Raw genomic sequence first — 7,479 nt, forward strand, 5'->3', positions numbered from 1 at the left:
TAGGACTTCAAGATTATGTTCTTATTAAAAAGAAATATTGTTGCAACTTTAAGTGCTCCAGGCAACTTCTGTCCTCTAGTCAGTTTTTCCAATATCTTCCTAATCCTAGTGACTGGGCCTCTGAGGAACTACAAAGGCTCATCTCAATGTTCCCTCTTAATTGGCCTAGAGAAACCATTCTCCAGATTGGGACTGAATCTTTGTCCTTATTGACACCAGAGCTATACCCTCGGTGATTAATTCCACTGTTATAAAAGCAGCCTCTGCCTTGGAGTCCTAAAACAGTTCAAATAGTGGATATTGCTAATAAAATTTAACAGGTTCCTATCTCTGAAACTATTCCCTTTTGTTTAGGCCCTTTGAGAGCTACTCATCTTTTTCCCCCTTCGTTACTCTACCCCTATTCATTTATTGGGCTGATATTTATTTTTATTTTATTTTATTTTGTTTTTTCAATGTTCCAAGATTCATTGTTTATGCACCACACCCAGTGTTCCATGCAATATGTGCCCTCCTTAATACCCACCACCAGGCTCACCCATGCCCCCACCCCCTCCCTTCCAAAACCCTCAGTTTGTTTCTCAGAGTCCACAGTCTCTCATGGTTCGTCTCCCCCTCCGATTTCCCCCAACTCACTTCTTCTCTCCTTCTCCCAATGTCCTCCGTGTTATTCCTTAAGCTCCACCAGTAAGTGAAACCATATGATAATTGACTTATTTCACTCAGCATAATGTCCTCCAATCCTGTCCATGTTGATACAAAAGTTGGGAATTCATTTTTTCTGATGGAGGCATAATATTCCATTGTATATATGGACCATAGCTTCTTTATCCATTCGTCTGTTGAAGGGCATCTTGGCTCTTTCCACATTTTGGCAACTGTGGCCATTGCTGCTGTGAACATTGGGGTACAAATGGCCCTTCTTTTCATTACATCTGTATCTTTGGGGTAAATACCCAGTGGTGCAATTGCAGGGTCATAGGGAAGCTTTATTTTTAATTTCTTAAGGAATCTCCACACTGATTTCCAAAGTGGCTGCACCAACTTGCATTCCCACTAGACAGTGTAAGAGGGTTCCCCTATCTCCTCATCCTCTCCAACACTCGTTGTTTACTGTCTTGTTAATTTTGGCCATTCTGACTGGTGTAAGGTGGTATCTCAATGTGGTTTTGATTTGAATCTCCCTGATGGCTAATGATGATGAACATTTTTTCATGTGTCTCTTAGCCATTTGCATGTCTTCTTTGGAGAACTGTCTGTTCATGTCTTCTTGGGCTGATATTTCTTAGAAAAGTATCACACCAGAATTTCTCCCAAATGGGGGGAAATAATTCTAGAATTTGACAGGAGTAATCAAAATAGCCAGCTTGTGGAATTAAATGATTGTTTGACATCTTTTATTTGTTCTATCTCTGATGCCACTATAGCTGAGCCCAGAGACATGGATCATTTGTTCCTATTGGATCAGCTACCATCCATTTATGGGTAAAATTCTCAACTGATGTTGGCAGAATCCACACTGCATCTCCCATCAAGATTCAAATAAATCCCTCAAAACCTCATCCCATAATTCATGCCCTATAAATAAAGAAGCCCTTCAGGGCATCAAGCTCATAATTGAAGATTACAACTTTCAGGGCCTCATTATCCCCCGCACAAAACCCAATGGCCAAGTATAGAGGTTTGTTCAGAAATTCTGAACAATAAATAATACTGTTACCCCTCAGCACCTTGTTGTTCCTAACCCCCATATGCTGCTAACACCCATTCCCACTGAAAGCAAATTTTTCACTGTAAATGATCTATGTAGTGCATTTTTAGTATTCCAGATGATAAGGATAGCCGATATCTTTTTGCTTTCACTCAGGAGGAATGGCAATACACCCTGACAGGTGTACAGCTCTCCCAGAATTTTACTTTTCACAAACCTTAAAAGCTCATTTGGATGATATAAAGTTTTCTGCAAGGTGTACCTTGTTATAATGCATAGATGATTTGCCTCTCTGGTCCTTTAGTCAAATTTTTTAAAAGATTTTATTCATTTATTTGACAGAGAGAGACACAGCAAGAGAGGGAACACAAGCAGGGTGAGTGGGAAGGGAGAAGTAGGCTTCCTGTTGAGCAGGGAGCCTGATGTGGGGCTCGATCCCAGGATCCTGAGATCACGACCCCAGGATCCTGGGGTCATGACCAGAGCCAAAGGTAGATGCTTAATGACTAAGCCACCCAGGCACCCCACTCAAACCTCTTCACAGGAAATAGCATCCACCTTGGGCCCCACCAGAGCCACCACTGCTAGCAACATGTTTAATGCTATTCAGGTCTGTGGGGCCAGCCAGTCTGAGTCTGCTCAACTTGAGTCTATGCACCATCTAAAAAAGACTCACCTCACACAACCACCGTGAAGGTTAATGAGCTTTTGCTCTACTCCATTCCCGAGGGTCAATCTAAATATATGGGGGAGCCAAGGGCCCAACTTGATGAAAGCATCTCACATCTCCAACATTATTGTGAGCCAAATGCAAGTTGGTGTCAGGAAATGCACTCACAAACTAAATCCAAGATGCTGAGCTTGGTTCAATAGGGGTTAGACAGCTATGAATATCTCCAAAATGTACCTCCAGGATTTTTCCCCCCAAAACTTGGTGTTTTGCTGGTTTTGCTGGCATTGTTGGACTTCTTTTGGCTAGAGGTTCAAAAATAAGGAAGCTGGTGTATCCACCTGGGTTCATGGGAGTAACTGCTTCTGTTTATTATCCACAACAAGCCATCATATTTGTCCAGGTCAGTAGCAGGGGATTATACGACTGGGGTTTACGAGGATACATAGTCGTACAAGATTTGTGGAAGGAGAACTTTCAAAAGCCAAGAAATGTGAAGAATTCACCTGGAAATTAGTAGAATGCTCCATGCTCTGCCCATTTTTTTTTTTTTTTAAGTAGGCTCCATGCCCAGCGTGGAGCTGAATGCGGGACCTGAACTCACAACCCTGAGATCAAGATCTGAGCTGAAATCAAGAGTCAAATGCCTAACTGACTAAGACACCCAGGCGTCCCTGCTCTGCCCATTTTAATCAGTTAAAGGTAAATACTGGAAACTACATGCAGTAAACCAATATTTCTTTAGAAAAATGGCAGAGAAGTCAGTACTGAATGTAGTAAATTGGCTTTCTTCTTCAGGAAAAACTATACAAGGCTTCTTTGTTATCTTGGGTGATGCCACACTAAGAGTGGACTAATCAGTAATCCTTTCACCTACAGATAATGACTTAGAACCCTGCCTTCTCCTGTTGCTATTTATGTACATAATTAAAATTCCAGGGTGAAAAAAAACAACTTTTGGCCTTAAAGGGACATAAAGTTGCCAAAGAAAAATCAGTTTGTTCAAGCTCAGGTTAGATAGGGCATCTGATCTCAGAATTATGGCTACATTTGGACCCAACTGAAACCCCTCATGACTGCTTGACATGAACAGATTACCTTTTGACTCTCCATGACACTATAGGAAACTTGTGACCAATGCAGATTTTTCATGTTTTACTGATGCTTCTTACTTAAAGGATAAAAATGGTAAATATTGTGCTAGGTATGCTATTGCATATTTCCTTTTCAAAGCCATTGAAATAGCACCTTTAACCTTTTGGTTACTTAAGCCCAATAGGCTGAATTATATGCCATCACATGAGTTTGTTCCTTAGCCAAAGGTAAAACTGCAAACATTTATACAGGTATGCCTTTGGGGTAGCTCGTGACTGTGGAATGTTATGGAAACAATGAGACTGCCTTGCCTCCAATGCGGGTGAACTTAAAAATGACTTCTATGCCCCAAATTTATTGGATTGCCATACTTTCGCTGGCAGATTTAGCTGTGGCTAAGGTTCCTGGGCATTCCAGACTTGACTCTCTGGAAGCCAAAGTAAACCATCTCACTGACATTTCCTCCAAAATTGCTACTCTTGAGGAAACCAATAACCAAACCTCTGGTCTAAGGGGATATTCTGCCATGTGATTTTGGAAAAATTAACTAAGAGATAGCCAAGAATTTGCCCCAGAGAGGAAAAAACATTAGATGTCTAATAATTGTTGACTTGATAAAAAAGAGAGAACTCTGGTTTGGGCCAAATAACAATACAGCCCTCCCAGAAATTCTAAAATTTCCACTGCATATGCATCAAACCATTGGTCTGTTGAGGAAATGATGGCATTCATGAATCAGTATTGGTGGGAAAGGTGAATAAGTCTGCAAAACTGCCTTTCACTTATCCCACCTGTCCAAAGTATAATTCAGGGAAAGTTGAGTCCTTTCCCTCAACTCCACGCGCAAGATTGTATCCCGGAAGTGAAGGGGACATGTTGGTTGGTGACCTCCGGGGGAGGTACCTGGCGAGAGGTGAATCCCTAGCAAGGAGTGGTAGCACGTGCGCAGTCTGTGGCTTGACGCCCAGCCCCTGTCGGTCCCCCATGGCTCCGTGGAGCCCCGAGGCGGTGCTTAGTCTCTACCGGGCCCTGCTGCACCTGGTCCAGAGCTTTGCTAAACTGATCAAGACTCCTACCTGGTCTCCCTCCACCGTGAGCGACGGCAAGCTCTGGTGAGAGCAAAGGCAAGAAGGATGACAATAGCATCGGCACAGCCATTGATTTTGTGCTCTCCAATGCCCCGTTCATGCTGAGGGTGGGTAGAGCAGCCATGTTGGGCATTAAGCAGATGTATGATAAGGCAATCAGTGCCTGTACCAGCCCCATCCAACCGCCTGAGCCATTCAGAGCAAAGGAGCTGGGAAGAACGGAACTGTTTGGGCTCCTCCCTCCACCACTTTGCTAAATAAGGACATGAAGACAGGCCTGAGCCTGTCCCTGCAGACCCTTCCCACAGACTCCTTGGCCTTTGACATGGATACATTCTGCCCACCCTGACCCAAGCCATTGGCCAGGAAGGGCCAGGAAGACTTGAAGAAGTCACCACTCCTCGTGTCCCAGCAGGAGAAACTTCTTACTTACTATACTGGAACTGGGCAGCCATCCCTGCTGGTGAGCAGGCTCAGGCCAAGCAAGCTGCTGTGGACATATGTGCTGAGCTCTGGAGCTTCCTGTGGGCCATGATGCCTGACATGCCACTTCAGGACATGTACCTGAGTGGCAGCCTCTAGGATGACCTGCAGGGGTGACAGCTGACAACATCCAACTCATCATGCCCCTCGTGCTGGAGTAGAACCTGTGGTTGTGTATTCCTGGTGAGGACACCATCATGAATGTCCCTGTCTTCTACCTGGTTCATCATGAGAACCCAGAGTATTTTCCTCATGGTAACAGTTACTGGGACTGTGGTGTATTGGGGGCTACCTCTCCCCAAAGGCAGTGGCAGACACTTTTGAGAAGGTGGTGGCTAGCTCCATCAACTGGCCAGCCATAGGGTCCCTCTTGGACTGTGATCCGACCAGCACCATCCCCAGAAGCCCTGACTTTGGAAGTACAGTATGAATGTGACAAGCATCTTGTCATTGATTTCCTGCCATCAGGGACACTTGGCAACACTGTCTTCGTAGCCAGACCACACCAGCTGGCACAGTATGACAACCTATGGTGGCCGAGCCTGCGGGCTTTGGACCAGGCCGACTTGGGCTGCCAATCTCAGTGCCTCAGGATCCTCAAGGCCATATGCAAGTCCACTCCAGCTCTGGGCCACCTCACTGCCAGCCAGCTCACCAACGTCATCCTCCACTTGGCCCAGGAGGAGGCTGACTGGTCTTCAGATATGCTGAACAACCGATTCGTACAGGCCCTGAGGGGTCTCATCAGCTACTTGGAGGCCGGAGGCCGGAGTCCTCCCCAGTGCCCTACACCCCAAGATGAACTTACTTGCAGAGCCTACTTCTGAAGAAATAGATGAATTGGAAAATACTCTTTATTGCTCAATGTCTGAGCCAGAGGAGCTGCTGCAGACACAGGGCAGGTGAAGGCCAAAGTGGGTGTCACGTGGTCAGACCCTGGGTTCTCAGTTAGAAACACGTGGTTGCATAGTTGGTGCCTCACAGAGTCTCTAGGTGCCTCCTATCTTGCTGGTGGTCATCGCCCGGGTCACTTCACCCTGATCAGAATGCCATCTCTTTGTCTCCTACTTTCTCACCCGACCTTACCAAATGCTATGCTCCTACTCCTCCCCACCCTCTTGCTCCAGGCTAATTTTTCTGGAATGAACAGAGAAGGGAGAGCACTGGTGGGAGCTGGTTGGTGTTTTGCATTGTGGCCCAGGTTTTCTGTCCCTGTCTGCCCTGCCCTTTGGCCCGTTTCTTCTCAGTGTCTTCTCGGTCTTTTCCCCTTTTCAAGCCCCTTCTGTTTTGCTCTTTCCCCTGGAGCATATCTGCATAACAATACAGCCCTCCCAGAAATTCTAAAATTTCCACTGCATATGCATCAAACCATTGGTCTATTGAGGAAATGATGGCATTCATGAATCAGTATTGGTGGGAAAGGTGAATAAGTCTGCAAAACTGCCTCTTTCACTTATCCCACCTGTCCAAAGTATAATTCAGGGAAAGTTGAGTCCTTTCCCTCAACTCCACACGCAGGATTGTATCCGGGAAGTGAAGGGGACATGTTGGTTGGTGACCTCCGGGAGAGGTACCTGGCGAGAGGTGAATCCCTAGCAAGGAGTGGTAGCACGTGCGCAGTCTGTGGCTTATTGCCAATTAGGATGAGGCCTTCAAGGACACAGCCTTTGTGGTAGAGGTTGAAAGGAGGTTGACAGGGGCAAACACCAGCTGAAAAATCCAGTCACTGGTTAAGGCTTGGCGACCATGTGTTTTCCCCATGAGACCCTGCTGTGGTCCTGTTCCGTCCTGGAAAGGTAGGCATCTCTAACTTCAGAGTGGTCAGGGGACCCATTTTACTGGTCAGGTGCTTCAACAAGCGTGTGCTTTTTTTTTTTTTTTATTTATTTATTTGACAGATAGAGATCACAAAGTAGGCAGAGAGGCAGGCAGAGAGAGAGGAGGAAGCAGTCTCCCCGCTGAGCAGAGAGCCCGATGCGGGGCTCGATCCCAGAACCTTGGGATCATGACCTGAGCTGAAGGCAGAGGCTTTAACCCACTGAGCCACCCAGGCGCCCCTGTCTGTTTGCTTTCATTGTGCATTATCATCCCTGGTCTTCAGTTAGTCACATGAACTAGTGTCACTATTAAGACTCAATTGGCATGACCCTCCAAATACTTTGGCCAAAAGCACTGTCATTGGTACTTCAATTTGGTGACGGCCTAATTGCTTCTATTAAAAATAGCTGTGCTTTGGTAGAGCAATCTTTTCACAGTGCACTCTTGGGTGATGATAACCTTAAGCATCACACTTTGCAACCTGGAGATTTGATATGTTGGAAAAGACACCTCTGGAAAAACCCTTCAACCTAGCTGAAAAGGTCCTTATCGAGAACTGCAAACCAACCCTTATGATGCCAAACTCCAGGGATCAGACACTTAGATTCATGTGA

At 45.7% G+C, this 7,479-nt stretch overlaps 2 pseudogenes; both read left to right on the forward strand.

Moving 5' to 3' along the window:
- Positions 1 to 2,310: 2,310 nt before the first annotated feature.
- On the forward strand, positions 2,311 to 2,918 carry LOC116861431 (annotated as a pseudogene).
- Positions 2,919 to 4,349: 1,431 nt separating this feature from the next.
- LOC116861428 lies at positions 4,350 to 7,479 on the forward strand (annotated as a pseudogene).

Source organism: Lontra canadensis, unplaced genomic scaffold, assembly GCF_010015895.1.
Source record: "Lontra canadensis isolate GAN:19392208 unplaced genomic scaffold, GSC_riverotter_1.0 scaffold197, whole genome shotgun sequence".
NCBI lineage: Eukaryota > Metazoa > Chordata > Mammalia > Carnivora > Mustelidae > Lontra > Lontra canadensis.